This window comes from Muntiacus reevesi, chromosome 3 (genome assembly GCF_963930625.1).
Source record: "Muntiacus reevesi chromosome 3, mMunRee1.1, whole genome shotgun sequence".
In the NCBI taxonomy this organism is placed as follows: domain Eukaryota; kingdom Metazoa; phylum Chordata; class Mammalia; order Artiodactyla; family Cervidae; genus Muntiacus; species Muntiacus reevesi.
Window position 1 is genome coordinate 13,955,362 of NC_089251.1, and position 16,528 is coordinate 13,971,889.

The 16,528-nt window shown below is 47.9% G+C and overlaps 1 protein-coding gene and 1 long non-coding RNA gene across 6 annotated transcripts in view; one reads left to right on the forward strand and one right to left on the reverse strand.

Moving 5' to 3' along the window:
* Positions 1-1,715: 1,715 nt before the first annotated feature.
* LOC136163814 (uncharacterized) lies at positions 1,716-8,356 on the reverse strand. The gene is made up of 5 exons (XR_010662295.1): positions 8,340-8,356; positions 6,760-6,917; positions 5,473-5,581; positions 2,554-2,628; positions 1,716-2,242 (listed from the first exon to the last, which is right to left on the reverse strand). It is a non-coding gene; the product is annotated as an uncharacterized lncRNA (long non-coding RNA).
* Positions 8,357-8,430: 74 nt separating this feature from the next.
* The window catches only part of GGTA1 (glycoprotein alpha-galactosyltransferase 1 (inactive)), a 72,011-nt gene continuing 63,913 nt past the window's right edge, over positions 8,431-16,528 (forward strand). For 2 of the 5 annotated variants that reach the window (XM_065928541.1, XM_065928537.1), the window contains exon 1: positions 8,431-8,771. The gene's annotated coding sequence lies outside the window, so the exon portion shown is untranslated. Of the gene's footprint in view, positions 8,772-9,831; positions 9,854-16,528 lie in introns of those variants that run through there. The other 3 variants (XM_065928538.1, XM_065928540.1, XM_065928539.1) reach the window with 3 other exon arrangements.

Sequence of the window (16,528 nt, forward strand, 5' to 3'; positions counted from 1 at the left end):
AATGTTAGGTAGTTAAAATAGGGAAAAGAAGTCCAAAATGGTGGTGGCTAAAAGACAAGGAAGGGAAAAGCCCGCAAAAATAGAACAGAGGAAGGTCAGAGGAAGGTCGGAGGACTGGAGTGAGGACTTCAGGCAGAACAACGCTCCTGCCTAAGCCCAGTTTGCATAGGACAGGCCCAGGAGGAAGAAAAAATATATATAAAAAGAAGAGCCAAAGTTCTCTCTCCCTCTCTCTCCCATGCGTGCGTACTCTCTCTCTGTTTGTCTCTCTGTCTCTCCGCCACCCCCCTGCCTCACCCCGTGTGATGGGGCACTCTTCTCTTCGCGTCTTTGGATCCACATGCCCTCATGCCTCAAAGATGGATTTTCCTGCTTTTATCTAAATAAATAGAGCTGTAACACTGAGCTGTAACACTGATTTATTTAAGAGGTATAACACGGACTGTCCAAGACCCGAGAGCTGTGACCCGCCGAGGGGACTTTAATGTCTGTTGCTCCAAATCTTTGTTGTGATGAGACAAAGAACCGAGGAGCATACATTCGCCTGACAAAAAAATCTAAAAACTACACTGATGCTTTTGAATTGTGCTATTGGAGAAGACTCTTGAGAGTCCCTTGGACTGCAAGGAGATCAAACCAGTCCATTCTAAAGGAAATCAATCCTAAATATTCATTGGAAGGACTGATACTGAAGCAGAAGATCCAATACTTTGGCAACCTGATGCGAAGAACTGACTCATTGGAAAAGACCCTGAGGCTGGGAAAGATTGAAGGCGGGAGAAGGGGACAATGGAGGATGAGGTGGTTGGATGGCATCACCGACTCAGTGGACCTAAGTTTGAGGAAACTGTGGGAGATAGTGAAGGATAGGGAAGCCTGGCATGCAGTAGTCCATGGGGTTGCAGAGTCAGACACGACTGAGCGAGTGAGAGAGTACGTCCTTACAATAAGCACTGGGTCAGGGAACATCTGAGGGTGCAGGAACAGCAGGTACAAATGCCCAGGTTTGGATTATACTCGACCTGTTTGAGGGACAGCACAGAGGAGAGGGTGGCTGGAGCCTTAGGGGGCCCGGGAAGAGTGGTGAGGGGCCAGGCATCCAGGTTGTGCCTGAGCTGAGATCTGCAGGGTGAGGAGGGGAGCAGAGGGAATTAGCATGAGTTAGTGGGGGGGACCTCATTCCCACTGGGTAGGGTGACTCCAGAATTCATACAATAACTTTATATAATTGACCGTAGGAACTCACATTTATTCGGTGCCTTACTATATTTAGAGCCTCTTTTATATGAACATATGTCATTTTTTATTCTAACATACCCCTGGGAGGTAGAGATAACTATCTCCACTTTATAGATAACTATCTATAAAAGAATAGATAAGTATAGGACAGAAAATTTAAGTGATTCCTTTTCCCCTCAAGGTCACCTGGCTTGTGGAATTTCAGGAACAAAAACTGAACCAGAGCTGATCCCAGGCTTGTTCTATTACACATTTTTTTTCTAATGCCCAGAACATAACTCATTCAAACTCTTGAGAAGACCCAGGACATTAGCATTTTCAAGTTGCGTTTTATTTTATTTACGTGCTTAATTTGAAAAATAGAGAAGATACTCTCAGGGAATAACAATCCTGAAATATACAAGGGTTTAAGTGGATTGTTTCCTTGACCTTTTTTGAAAGTTGAGAGGAACACACTTTTAACACGGTGGAATGTAGCTTTATTAGTTTTGGTTGCGAATATAAAATATTATTTCAACTGGTAGAATTCTTTGGCCCTGGAAGCACTGACAGGTTTCAAAAATGAACCCAAGAGCCTTAAAAAACTTGGCCTTCTCCCTGTTTCTGCCTTTTGAAATTAGATATATGTAAATGCCAGAGGTGGAATTTAGCATCATTAGAAAACAAATGACTTCCAAGTACCAAACCAAGTAAAAAGGATATTTCCTTGCCTGGAGATGATGATTTTAATAGCATTTCCTTGGTTCAATAAAGGATGGAGAAGTTGATGGGCCTTTACGGAGCCAAGTCAGCCTCCAGTCTCCTGGGCTTGTCAATTCCTCCCATCTTATTTATTGTCCAACTGGAAGGAAAGCAATTATCTGATGCCAGTCCCAAGTCAGAAAACCTTTTCTTCCTTCCTTCTCTCCCTCCCTCTCCCCACTTCCTTGACTCAGTAGGGGAGGAAAGCACTGTTCCTTTATCCTCTTCCGTTCTGTTCTGTTAATGCAGCCTGCAAATTAAACTGACAAAGACAGATTAACTGGAGAAAAAGGCACGTGTTCCTTTATTGATGCTAATATTTTTATGTATGTGGGGGCTTCACAGGAAAAATAAAAGTGAAAACCCAAAGAAGGGATCAGACCTGAGGTCTTACCCACCATTTTAACAAAGGGCAATAAATGGTGGAGAAGTGACCAGACAAAAGAAAAGGAGTCGGGACTAGTAGTGATGGTAAGTCGTGGGAAGGTATATGTTGTGGGAAGGTATAGTTGGAGGAAGCTAATGGAAGATAAGTGTTATTTGAGTCAGGTTGATTTGTTTATGCAGACTCACCTGATCGCTGGTGATAAAGGTCGTTCTCCTTCTCCTGGTATGAGTGGGTGTTGGAGGTGGGGGAAGTGGGCCTTCCTAAGGAGAATTTATGTCACCATTATGAAGGGAAATTTATGTCCTGCTTTTCGGCAGAAAGGTAAGGGGGGAATATGGTAGCAGAAGAGTCTTTCCTGCGTTTGCTGCTTCCCAATTGGCTTCAGCTCCAAATAGTCTTTATGCCAAAGTGACATATTTTGGGGGTGGTGTATTTTTTTCAATTGTTTTGTTTGATAAGAAGAGAACTTTGTTCACATAAATGCTCCATCATTTTATTTTATTGGTTATGCCACGAAGCATATGGGATCTTAGCTTCCCGACCAGGGATCGAACTCCTGCCCCCTGCACTGGGAGCAGAGGCTTAACCAGTGGATGCTGGGGGTGGGGAGGGTGGAGCTGGGGTGGGGTGGGGTGCAAGTTCTCTTCCCTTAATTCCTCCCTCCCTCCCTCCCTTCTTTCGTGCTTTCCCTCCTTCCTTGCTGACTCCTCTCTCCTTCCCTCCCTTGTGACTTAAGTAAAGAGACTGTGATTGCAGGTGTGGGACTAATCCCTCCAAGGCAAACTCCGTCCTGCCATCCTCCATCCCCAGGGATGACCACTCCAGAGGCTCCCTTCTGTGGACAGGATAAAAAGGCAAATTCTTGGGCTCTGCCTTCCATGCCTCTCCACCCCGGCCCCTCAGCCCCAGGCTGGTGGCCCCCTGGCTCCAGGGGAGGACCTGGCCTGTTCCACCCTCTGTCCTTTGCGCAAGCTCTTCTCCCTGTTCCCATCCTCCCAGCTGCCCGCCTGCACCCCACTTCCTCCAGGACTCAGTACTCAGCCTCACCTGCTTCTTCTAACTTGACTATTTCTGGAAGCTGCTGTAGAACACTTTCCCCTTCTGGCTCTCAGAGTTTCCCCTCCTGTCTGGGGCCTGAGGAGCACGTGAGAGAAGGAATGAAACCCAGCTCTGCAATGTTCTAGTAGGTGATTTTGAGGAAGTCACTCCCTGGTAGTCTGAAACTCATTTCCTCATCTGTAAATTGAAGGGCACGGCTGGCCATCTCCTGGGGCTCCAGGGCCCTGTGTGTCTCTGGTTCTGGGGAAGTTTCCCATTTCCTTGAGCTGTGATTTCTGTGGGTCGGGCTCATCACACTCTGCAGACCCTGGTCTTCCCCCCGCCCCTTCCCGCTCACGTCCAGCATGCCCCAGCTGATAAGCTCTTCCCCACAAAATGCTCGAACAGACAATTTTCCATCCACTGAAGTGGAGTGATGGGGCTTGTAGCTACACAGAAAGTTTTGTTCCTACAGTTATGATAAGTGCTACGAAGGGGACACCTGTGAACTCTGACCCAGTGACATTTCACTCAGGCCCTTAGCCAGGTGTAAAAATAGAAGATGTGTTTTTTCCTGTTTATCTGCAGGCATTCCTGCAGACTCAAGATACCAATCCTTTTTTGTTTTCTGCCTTGCAAACATCTTGTAATTTCTGGTTTGCCCATTAATTCATTGTGGATATATATGTTGTATTTGTATTTTGATGTAGTCAAATTTATTTATATTTTTCTTTAAGGTCAGTGCTCTGTGTGTGTGTGTGTGTGTATTTAAATAGACACTTACCTATTCTGAAGTAATAATGATATTTTCCTCTGAAGGTTTTAGTTTCTCTTTTCCTTTAGGTCAGTTACCCATGTGTTATGTGGCATGTGTGTGTGTGTGTTAGGAATTTAATTTTACTTTTCATATGGATTGCTCAGAAACACTTTTTAAAATTGTGATGAAAGTCATAACATAAAATTTACATTCAAAATGGGTAAGCCGTGTTTAAGTGCACAATTCAGGGCATTTAATGCATTCACTGTGCTGTGGAATCCTCAGCACTGTCTATTTCCATAGTGTTCTCCATCAGCCCAAGAGGAAACCAAGTATCCACTTGATAGTCACTCCCACGCTCCCTCCCCCAGCCCTTGGTAACCATTTATCTGCTTTCTGTCTCTATGAATTCACCTATTTTGGATATTTCCATAAAATTGAGTCATATAATACATGGCCTTTTGTGTCTGGTTTCTTTCACTTAGCATAATGTTTTCAAGGTTCATCCACGCAGTAACATGAAGCGGTATTTCATTCCTTTTTATGCCAAATAATATTCCATTGTATGGATGTACCATGTTTTCTTTATCCAGTCATTGCTTGAAGGACACTTGGATTGTTTCCGCCTTTCTGCTGTTATAAATAGCGATGCCATGAACACGCCTGTGCAAGTTTTTGTTTGCCCACCTGTTTCCAATTCTTTGTGGCTCAGCAAGACTCTCTGAAGTCTATTCCTTCTCCGCTAATCTGTAGCCCCATTTCTGGCCTACACTGTTTCCACATGCATGTGGGTCTCTGTCTAGGCTCCTTATTTCATTCCCTTAGTCCAATAATCCATCCTGGCACCAACCCTATGCTGTTAGAGTTTCATGGTGTGTCTTGATATCTGGCTGAACAACAGCCCATCTCTCACCTCCCTGCTCAGTCAAGACTGTCTTGGTTACATTTGGCCCTTTGCTCTTCCATTCAGGTTTTAAGAGCGGCTTGCCAAGTTCCACAAAACTCTGCTGGGATTTGTTTTGATCGTCTAGGTTGATTTGCAGAAAATGGCTATCTTTGTGATGCTGAAGCTTTCCAGCACACACTCATGGCTCTTTTTGCTCCCTGCTAAAGACTTTGGCTCTGCTTGGGTCACTCTGCCCTAAGTCTTCACCTGGTGAACTACTCCTTCTGGTCTCAGGGTCCCCTGCACCCTGTATTTCTCCCTCAGAGCCCTGATCACAATGGTCCCAAAATCATTCACTGGGTGGGTCTTGTTTTAATATCTGGGCTGCAGCCATCCCCCAGGGCTATGATGCTACATGCTTACCTTGATATCCTCAGCTTGAAGATCAGGGGCTGACAGATACTGAGGTCCCAGTAAGTATTTGTTAAAAGAATGAGGAAGGCCTTCTGGATTCAGAGCACTTTGGTTAGACCTAGAAAGATGGGGAACAAAAGTTACCTAACTTGCCTCTGACTCGGCTTTCTTTTCTGGAAATCAGGGGGTGCGATTAGCATGCACAAAGGATGACGTGAGCTGAAGTATGTGAGAGGCACCTGGAGCGATGTCTGGCAAGCCATCATATCTACCTGCGCTTACCTGCCTCATCCTTCCCCTCTGTCGATATTCAGCCTCACACTCCTGTGATTCTAAAGCCCTTTCCCCAATATTATTCCATTTTGATTTTGCGTCTCCCATGAACTAGTCACCTTATTCCCTTTCAGCATGTGACGCAAAGTAGTCTCAGACAGTAAGAGTGACTCATCTAAGACCTTAAACCTAGAAGTCTCCACCCAAAGCTAATGTATGTAATCTTCAAGGTGTTTTCCAGCTTAGCCATTCAGTCAGTAGAACTGACAGTTAGATTTTGAGAGCTATATGTGTGTGCATACATGCTCAGTCGCTTTAGTTGTGTCTGATTATTTGCGACCCTATGGACCATAGCCCACCAGGAACCTCTGTTCATGGGATTCTCCAGGCAAGAATACTGGAGTGGGTTGCCATGCCTTCCTCCAAGGGATCTTCCTGACCCAGGGATCAAACCTGAGTCTCCAGGATTGCAGGCAGATTACTGCTGAGCCAGCCACCAGGGAAGAAGCCCTGAGAACTATATAGCTCTTCCCAAAACAAACAAACAAATCCAGATCCATAGTATTGACTGAAATTATTTTTACTTTATTGCTACTAAAATAACCTAAAATTAACCAAGAAGCTGTCATGCTCACACTCTATAAACCAACTGTAAAACCAAAACAAGCTTTCTAAGTAGATACAAATGCAACCTCAAAACCAATAAAATCCACAATAACAACATTAAATTAATGTGACTGATGATGAAATTAAATCTCTTGCATTCAGTTTAATAGTAGTGGAGTAACATTTTTACACGTTCCATTTCCTGTGTCCTCGTCTTTTGATTTTGATCACGACGAGCTATCATTTGAGCCACTTGAATTACTGTCACAGTTTTCTTAAAAAAAAAAACACCACTCATTTATTGTCCAGTTTGAGGCACTGAACAATTGAAACAATGCATCCTTAGATGCAATAATGAAAACATGGGGAATGATGCACTTGGTATAACATCACTCGTATATTTACTGTGATACTCACCACTAAAGAACTATTACAAGTGAGTTCACCCAAGACAACAATGGAGAAGTTTGTGCTTTTGTAAAGGATCTATTGTGCTGATTGTCACGGAACACCTCCTTCCTGAGCAACCACGTGGGGTTGATGATTCAATTCTCCCACCGTTCACTCCACTGGAACTGTAACAGGAGGGAAAGGAGCGGGGCACAACTTCTGAAAGAATGACGTAGCCCAAGCGTACAACATAAACCGATTAGAATCAAATGAAACCAAAGAGGCAGCGAAGACTAGGCCTTAATCCTCAATCAACAAGCGAAACGACACACCCAGAGGCACCATGACAGTTCCACAGCGCTGTTAAAAGACCAAGGAGTGGCGATGGCCCACATCCTGGACATCTCCACCCCTTCCCAACAATAGTTGGAATAATCCTCTCACTCATTAGCATATGAACTTACCCAGCCTATAAAAATGAACCACACCTAATTTCGTGGCCCAGTTTGCCCTCTGCAATGGCCCACACTGTCTGTGGAGTGTGCTGCTTTCTATATGTGAATAAATTCACTTCTTACCTGGGACTTTGTCTCTCACTGAATTCTTTCTGTGATGAGACATCAAGAACCTGAGCTTCATTAGGCCCTGAAACCAAGTACTGGGCGTTTTGGCTGGGTTTGAGTCCCAGTCACGTGGGATCAAGTCCCAAACTGGGTTTTGGCTGGGTTCAAGTCCCAATCTGAGGTAGAAGGTTTTAGAACCATCAGGAAACTTCATCCTCTCAAGTTTTCAGAAGTCACTTGGCCTCCTGCAGCCTCTTACATTCCTCAAATATTTGATCAGGGCTCTGTTCTTTGCTCATTAGCATGAAACAATTAAAATGATACACTGTGCCATTTTCATGGTGTCAAACTACAGTTTCAATGCATTGAAACATTTAAGAAACTAATTTCTTAGCCCCTGAAGTTGAAGTTCAAAGGCAAATGATCCCTGCCAAATAAAATTCTGAGTTTTGCACCAGCAAAATACATGGTCTGGAACCCAAGAAGTGAGATAATTGTTGCGGCTACCAGCATAGAACTAAGTCAGCCGGATGTGCCTACATCAACTCACCAGAAGTGAAATGTAGTCACGCCGGGCTCAGAAGCACAAACTTTGAAATATTTTTTTTTCCAGTTCCGTTCTAAAATAATTCTAATGGAGAACCACAGGGCCTGTGCAGAATTCTGTTTGAGGAACTCTGGGCCTGAAGACTACTAAGTCTGCGAATAAACCCTGGCAGGGCCGGCGCTAGGTGCCCAGTGGCCAGCCCCTCACGTTCGGAGCTCAGGATGTGGGGGGCTCCGGCGAGAGTGGCTCCCGCCCGCCTGCCTGTCGCTGTCATCTGCACCCTTCCTTCCCCAGGAAACAAACGGTGGATCAGACCTCCCAGGCTCTCCGCATCCCTCGAGTCTGGCGGGGCGCCAGGGTTTCGGGGCCCCTCCCCGCGGTTCTGGGTGACAGACCCCACCCCACCCTCCGATGCTCCGGGTACCCCCCGCCCCCCCGCCCCGGCCACCCCCACCACGCGCAGGCCCAAGAAGGCAAAGAGGCCCAGCCACCCTCACCAGGGATTGTCTTCTTTTTTTGCTGGTTTCAGGCTTTTTTCTGCCTGAGTGAAAATGAAACAAACACCCCCTGCGCCGCCCCGCCACCAGACACACACGCGCGCCGGCACTCGCGCACTAGCGCGGCCGGGCCTCCCAGCGGCCGTGTCCGGGGCGGGACCCGCTCTGCACAAACAGCCGCGGGCCGGCCCGAGCGGGGAGCTTGCAGCCCGCTACCCAGCGCCCGCCGGCTCCCTCGCGCTCCTGCCCGCCGCCCCGGAGGAGCGCCCGGCAGCCGGCAGACAGGAGCGCAGGCGGCACACCCCGCCCCGGCACGCCCCGCGGGGCTCGGGCGGAGGCAGCGCGCCGACTGTTCGGGCAGCCGAGGACGCCGCCGGGGCCGGGAGCCGAGGCGCCGGCCAGCCCCCAACGCGCCTAGCTTCTGTGGATCAGGTGGGTCCCTCGAGGCGCCGCCCGAGGCCCCTGAGGCCGCAAGCCCCCGGGCGGCCGGCGCCGGGTGGGGGCGGCGCGACGAGAGGACGGGCCGCCGCGCCGGCCCTGCCCTGTTGCTGCCCTGCCCGTGTCCCCGCTTTTGTTCTGATCGCTCCCGCGGTTCCCAACTCTGACCCGGTCTCTGTCCCATCCCGTGCCCGTCGCAGCCTCTGCCCAGCCTTTCAGACTAGGGCCTCTGGAAGGGCTGCGGGCAGGGCTTCCCACGGGGTCCGGGGCGGGTGGAGACGGGAGAAGGCAGGCTCAGGGGGCGCAGGGCGGGACCACCGAGGAAGCCTCGGAAGGAGGGAGGGCTCTGCCCCATCTACGGGGCAGGAGGAGGGAAGGGGCGCCCTCGCCCTGGACGGGGTGGGAAGAGGATCCCTCCGGGAAGGGGGCTCCTGGGAGGGCGAGGGAGGGGCGCAGGAACCCCTCAGAGCCGTGGGGCCGAGTGGGAGAGGTCGGGGAGCTCAGAAAGCCGAGGACCAAGCCCAACACCCAGCACGGGGAAAGTTTCAAACGTAGTAACTTTGGCAGCTACCAGGCTGGAGGCGTCGGGGTGATGGGAGGCGATCGGGGCCCTTCAAGTCTTCAGACCACGTTCCCACTCCAAAGGGACACCACCCTCCGTTTGAAAATGGCAGAAAAGCAGCTAAACAGAATGATTGCACAAACTCTTGAAAGGCGTCCAAGAAACAGTAAAGTGGAAAAAAATGTCAGCACGCAAAGAGAGAAAGCAGAGCCACTTGAGATTCTCGGTCTTCCCGCGGGCCGGGGAGGGGAGGGACGGAGACGCGGAGGTTTGTCAGCCGGCGCGCTCCTCTCTGCGGAGGCGAGCCCCGAGCCCCTGCGGCGGCGTTGGTGGCTTTGCTTGTCGTTTGCGCTCCTCCTCAGCAGGCCTCGTGGCCTCCTCCGTTTACTTAGAAATGGGTGGGTCTCCAGGGGCCGGAGGTGGGGCGGGGAGCATCTGGCCTCGCTGATTCCGAGCTGGGAAACCCTTTCCCAGAGAGAGCCTCCGTTTCCGCGACCACGAAATAGAGACAGCTGTGAGTAAGGAAATGAGAAGGGCAGCGGGGCCGGGGTGGGTGGGGGGTCGCGTCTACCTGGGGGAAGGCTGTGGGTGTTCTGTCGTCCTACTGCACCTCTTGGGCTACACGAAGTTCTTTCTTCCTTCCTGCGAGTCATTTCTGGGTCTTTCTTCCTTGCATTCCCTACCACGTTGAGGGGGAGGGGGCAGGTGCAGATTCTTAGTTATTGTTACGTGGAACAGGTGCACAATGACTGAACAAGCTAGCGCTGCAGACGTCCCTCGGGTTCATCTGCTTAGGGAGATTTCAAACTTTGCCCCTGAGAGGCCTAGAGTCCAGAGGCCTGGCTCAAGGGGCACCATGGTGGGGGAGGGGAGCCTGAGCGGCAGGGCGCTGATCTTTCCCTTCCATCTTTCAGACAGAACCAGTTCAGGTCTGCCTTTGCCTCCTCCAGATACTGGGAAACCCCGGAGGCTGTTTTCAGTATCAGATTCTTCAGATCCAGTCTGATCTGGCCCCTTTTGGTGGAGCAACCAAATCTAGAGGTGTGCAAAGTGACTGGGGCGAGGCCCACCGGTGGCCAAGCCTTGCCAGGAAACCTGTGTCCTTAGTCATTGGTCAAGAACACCTTTTCCTGGCTCTGCTGGCTCTGAGCCAATGCCTCAGCTTTTATCATCTGCCCACCCAGACCCTAACTCCAGGACCCCCAGGGCCACCTCTCTACCCTGGGAGAAACAGCCCAGGAGTCTCCTTTGCTAAGCTTTTCCAGGCCTTCGGTGAGACTTTCACATGCAATTTGGTTTCACAGTCAAAAGAGTTAGGTTGTCCACAAACTAATCAGTACACTGCAGCTTGCTTAGCCCAGCCCAGCAGGTATCAACCGGCCTTATCGTTGAGGCGATGGAGGCTGAGAGACCAAGTCAGTTGATGGTGGGCACTCAGTTCCTAAATTGCAGCTGGGGTTTGAAAGCAGCTCTGTCTGTCTCTCAGGCTTCTGCTCTTTGCATTGCATCGTCCCTCAAGATGGCGGGAAACTGATTAATGGGCAATTGTCATGGAGATGGAGGCAAGGGTGAGGGGAGAATGACTGAAAGGGCGACTAGGTTAAGGGGGTGGGACTGACATTTATATAGGTGCATTCATAGCATAAATATACTTGTATTTTAACTGAATGTTTTCTGCCCTGTGCATTCATGGGCACTCAATCACTAACTCGAACTGGATTCTTTGGCGACCCCATGGACTGTATCGCTCCAGGCCCCCCTGTCCATGGGATTCTCCAGGCAAGAATACTGGAATGGGTTGCCATTTCCTCCTCCAGGGGATCTTCCTGACCCAGTGATCGAACTTCTTTACCACTGAGCCACCCTTTTCTGCCCTGTATATTATCATTGTTTTAGTTTTTATTTTCTAGATACTTTACAATTATTTTCTTTTCCTAAGTTTTAACTAAAGTATAATTTTCATACAATAAAATTCACAGACTGTAAGTGCTGGGTTTATCAAGTTTTGACATTTGTTTGCACTCATGTAACCACCACCCAAAATGAGATATGAAATATTTGCATCATCCTAGAAGGTTCCCATTTGTAGTGAATTTTCCTTCCACCCTTCCAAGTAACCAGTTGGTGATTTTTCTCATCGCTGATTAATTTTGCCTGCTCTGGAACATCACATAAATGGAATTGTACTGTGTGTCTTTTTCGTGTCTGGCTTATTTCAGTCAACATAGTGTTTGTTAAATTCACCCATGTTGTTGTGTATATGAGTAGTTTGTTCCTTTTTAGTGCTGAGTAGTATTCCATTTTATGGATATACCATCGTTGCATGTTTATTCTCCTGTTGATGGATATTTGAGTTATTTCCAATATGGGCTATTATTTCTTAGAGAAGTCTTTTGTGGTCATTTGTTATCACTGAGGAGTGTAATTGTGGGGTCATAGAGGGTACCATTTTACATTCCCATAGCAATGTATAAGACATAATTATTCCACATCCTTGTCAAGATTTAGTATTGTCCATCTTCTTTGTTTTAGCCTTTTTTTTAGTGCCTGGGTAGGAGTATTTTATACCTTCTCTTTTTATGATAGAATTTTAGAGTTCTTGGAGAACACAACATGATCAGGGTGAAGACTATGAAATAAGATGTGAAGAGCCAACTCACTGGAAAAGACCCTGATGTTGAGAAAGACTGAAGGCAAAAGGAGAAGGGGCCAGCAGAGGATGAGATGGTTGGTTAGCATCACTGACTCAATGGCCGTGAATCTGAGCAAACTCGGGGAGATAGTGAAGGACAGAGGAGTCTGGTGAGCTCCAGTCCCTGCAATTGCAAAGAGTCCGACACGGCTTAGCAACTGAACAACAGCAACAACAGTGGAGGCCGTTGTGAGGCATGACTCCTGAGGGAACGGACCAAATGGTGGCTGGAACTGTGATTTTAGGAATAGGAATTTATGGGCTCAGGAAAGAGCTCTCTCATGTCAGAATGGAGATTTAAAGATCTGGTCCTTGTACTCTGTAAATAAGCAAGTTGACTCATGCTCATGGCTTTATGCTACCTCTGTAACAATCATCTTTATCTCCAGTTCAGAACTCTATTGTAGGCCCCTAGTTCACATGTTTAGTTAAACATGTGCCCTTTGGGTATCTCTTCTTGGATGTCCCAAAGGCAATGCAGGCTGGACAAATCCAGAACAGAATTCATTATCTCCTGTTGGCTTTCTGTCATGGGTCACTGAATGAATAATGGTTCCACTAGCTGAGAGAATACAGAGAGAGGAATGTCTGAGGTTGCACAGCGAGATGCTGAGTTTATTTCCAAGTGAACTAGTGTGGAGCAATCTAGGAAGATAAGGACTAGATCAGTTCAGTTCAGTTGCTCAGTCGTGTCCGACTCTTTGCGACCCCATGAACCGCAGCACGCCAGGCCTCCCTGTCCATCACCAACTCCCAGAGTCCTCCCAAACCCATGTCCATTGAGTCGGAGATGCCATCCAACCATCTCATCCTCTGTCATTCACTTCTCCCCCTGCCCTCAATCTTTCCCAGCGTCAGGGTCTTTTCAAATGAGTCAGCTCTTTGCATCAGGTGGCCAAAGTATTGGAGTTTCAGCTTCAATATCAGTCCTTTCAATGAACACCCAGGACTGATCTCCTTTAGGATGTACTGGTTGGATCTCCTTGCCATCCAAGGGGCTCTCAAGAGTCTTCACCAACACTACAGTTCAAAAGCATCAATTCTTCGGCACTCAGCTTTCTTTATAGTCCAACTCTCACATCCATACATGACCACTGGAAAAACCATAGCCTTGACTAGACGGACCTTTGTTGGCAAAGTATTGTCTCTGCTTTTTAATATGTTGTCTAGGTTGGTCGTAACTTTCCTTCCAAGGAGTAACCGTCTTTTAATTTCATGGCTGCAATCACCATCTGCAGTGATTTTGGAGCTCAGAAAAATAAAGTCAGACACTGTTTCCATTGTTTCCCCATCTATTTGCCATGAAGTGACGGGACCAGATGCCATGATCTTAGTTTTCTGAATGTTGAGCTTTAAGCCAAATTTTTCACTCTCCTTTTTCACTTTCATCAAGAGGCTCTTTAGTTCTTCTTCACTTTCTTCCATAAGGGTGGTGTCATCTGCATATCTGAGGTTATTGATATTTCTCCCGGCAATCTTGATTCCAGCTTGTGCTTCCTCCAGCCCAGCATTTCTCATGACGTACTCTGCATATAAGTTAAATAAGCAGGGTGACAATATACAGCCTTGACGTACTCCTTTTCCTATTTGGAACCAGTCTGTTATTCCATGTCCAGTTCTAACTGTTGCTTCCTGATCTGCATATAGGTTTCTCAAGAGGCAGGTCAGGTGGTCTGGTATTCCCATCTCTTTCAGAATTTTCTACAGTTTATTGTGATCCACACAGTTAAAGGCTTTGGCATTGTCAATAAAGCAGAAATAGATGTTTTTCTGGAACTCTTGCTTTTTCAATGATCCAGTGATTGTTGGCAATTTGATCTCTGGATGGCACAGAGCAATTAGGAAATTACTGGAATATACTGTGAGTAGTTTTGGTGGAGTGGAGGGCAGGTAAGCTAGATTCCTGGTAGGTGATATAGAAAGAAGTGGAGATGGTGAGTAGAGTCAACTCTTTGATGAAGTTTGTTTGAGAAAGTCAGAGGAGCAATTGAGCTATAGTTGAAGGAAGACAGGGTGAAGAAAAGGATTTTAGGATGGAAAAGACAAGTGAACTAGAAGCTCAGGGGAAAGATTCAGTCCAGAAGAGGGAAGGGATGGCTGATAGAGCAAGGTACTGGGAGGAGTGGGAGGGAGTGAGGAGGGTTGGCTTTGAAAAAGATGGAGAAGTTTCATCAACTACAAAATTCTGTTGACCCTCCTCGTGCACACCTCCTAATCATGACATGTGAGGTTCTTCACTGTCTATTCCCTTCTTGTCTCATATATATAGCATATATTAGCTTTGGCTGCAGTTAATGCTGCATAAAAAACATCCCCCAACCACTGACTCTTAGTTTATGACCACAAAGGTTTCTTTGTCAGCTGGAGGGCAGTGAAGACTGCATGGTTTTGTAGATTTGCGCTGGGTTCCAGCCAGGCAGAATGTCTGCTCTGTGTATCCTCTCCTCCCAGAACCCAGGCTGAAGTTGCTGCTTCTACCTGATATATGTTATTTTATGGTGAGAGCTGGAGGAAGAAAGAGATGATGTGATGCTTCTTAAAGTTGCTGCACTGGCACATGATCACTTCTATCCATATTCCATTGGTCAAAGACAGTCATGTGACCAAGTCTAGAGTCAATGGGATGGAGATATATGCTCTGCCTATTGGTCCAGAATGAATGCTTGGGACCAGCAATCCAACTGACCACATATATTTATTAGAAACCCCTTCAAACAAATCTGCACCTGTCTTGAACTCTCCAAACTAATCTTCATTGCACCACTGCTCTTTGGCTCCATCGTTGCCCTTTTCTCAAGCGTGGCAAGAGCCTTTCAAGTCTTTATATCCCTCTATCTGGACACCATCATTCTCCCACAGCCCCCACAATCTAATAAGTTCAGGTAATCCCACCTCTTTACCAGTTCTGCAGAGTCTCTTTACTTCCAACCCAACTGCCCCTGCTGAGTTGGCATGCAACCCTCTTTAACCGAGCGCCCTGCTGCTGGGCACGCCCGGTTCTCTGCTCTAAACTAGCACCCTCCTCCAGCATACCCTCTCCCAGCAACCCAAGTCCTCTTTCTGGACACCAGGTGATTGGCATTGTCCATCTTTCCAAGGCTCCCCTCTGCTCTCCGGATACGGCACATATTCCTCTAGGTGATATGCAAGGTCTTGCACGAGCTACTCTCTGAAGCTCTCATCACCCTCGCCACCCCACTTCTTGGAACTTCTGCTCCAGCCTCAGGGAACTACTGTAATTCCTGAAACCCACTCCTGGTTTGGTACCTCTGGGCTTTTTCCCATGCTGCTTCCTCTGCTTAGAGCACCGTTCTCTCCTCCTCCAAAAACCTACTCACAGATTTCTACTCGTTCTTCAAGACCCAGCTTAATCACCTGTAAGATGCCAGTCTCTTCATTCTGCCTCTTGCCTCCCACCATGAATTAGGTACTTCCCCACATGGGTCTCTGGGCATCCTGCACTGTACACTCCGACACATCATGTCACATGTCATATTTCTCCCCTCCTTGACCATGAACTGCTGGAGCCTGCTGTGCACGTAACCACAGTGCTGTTTGCCTGGCTCACCTTGCTGGCTGAGAGTGGCCTCCACTGACTGAGTTTGCGCCTCTACTGCCTGTCAGACCTAGAACAAAATACCTCCCCTCTGAGCCTGGGCTGAAAAGCTGTGCTGATAAAAAGCTTCATGCTCGCTCCTGCAAGAGGGAGGCCAGTAGGTCAGACTGGGAAATCAAAGAGTAATGTAGATTTTGCACCATGGACTGAAGGCAAGGGGGTCATCATTTAGTATACTGAACCCAGAATTATTTATAAAATTCTGTGCAGTTCTAAAAAGAGGAAGTAAAAGTATGTCATAGAAATCTCCAGACAAAGAGCTGGTCTGCTCAGCTTGTTGCAATGAGGGGTGGAGGCGCCAGACCCTCAGCCACCTCTGGTCAGACCTGGCTGCGGCTCTTGCTGGCAGTATGCTCCAACTTTGTTGCCAGATAGAGTTTCCTAAAGGAGAGGTGGTGAGGGCAGCCGGGTGGGGACCTGAGGTTGTGTGTTTACATGTTGTGTCTGTGGGGAAACTGCATGCAGGGGTTCTCCAGTGGGCAGATGTGAACAGCAGGAAAAAGCATGGAGTTGCTACCCGGACCGGGTCCTAACTGGAGAGTGAGTGATCTGAGACAGAGGGGGCACGTGTGGGAAGGCAGAAGGAGAGAGGATGTCTAGAAGGATATGGTCAAGAGGGTTGCATGGCTGAGAGGTTGAGTAGGGGACTGGGTCCTAGAAGGAGTCAGCTGGTTGTGGGTTGACTGCAGATCCCTAGTGGGAACTGAAAAATACTATAGCATTGTTCTTCCTCGAGTTCTCTACACGAATGGCCAGTTAGATAAATGAGATCGTATATCCACCTTGCTTCAGGCTCATGAAAGCCCTGTGAAGCTGGCAAAGCAGGAATTATCCCCCCATTTTACGTGTGGGGAAACTGAGGCTTAGAGTTTTGATCTTTT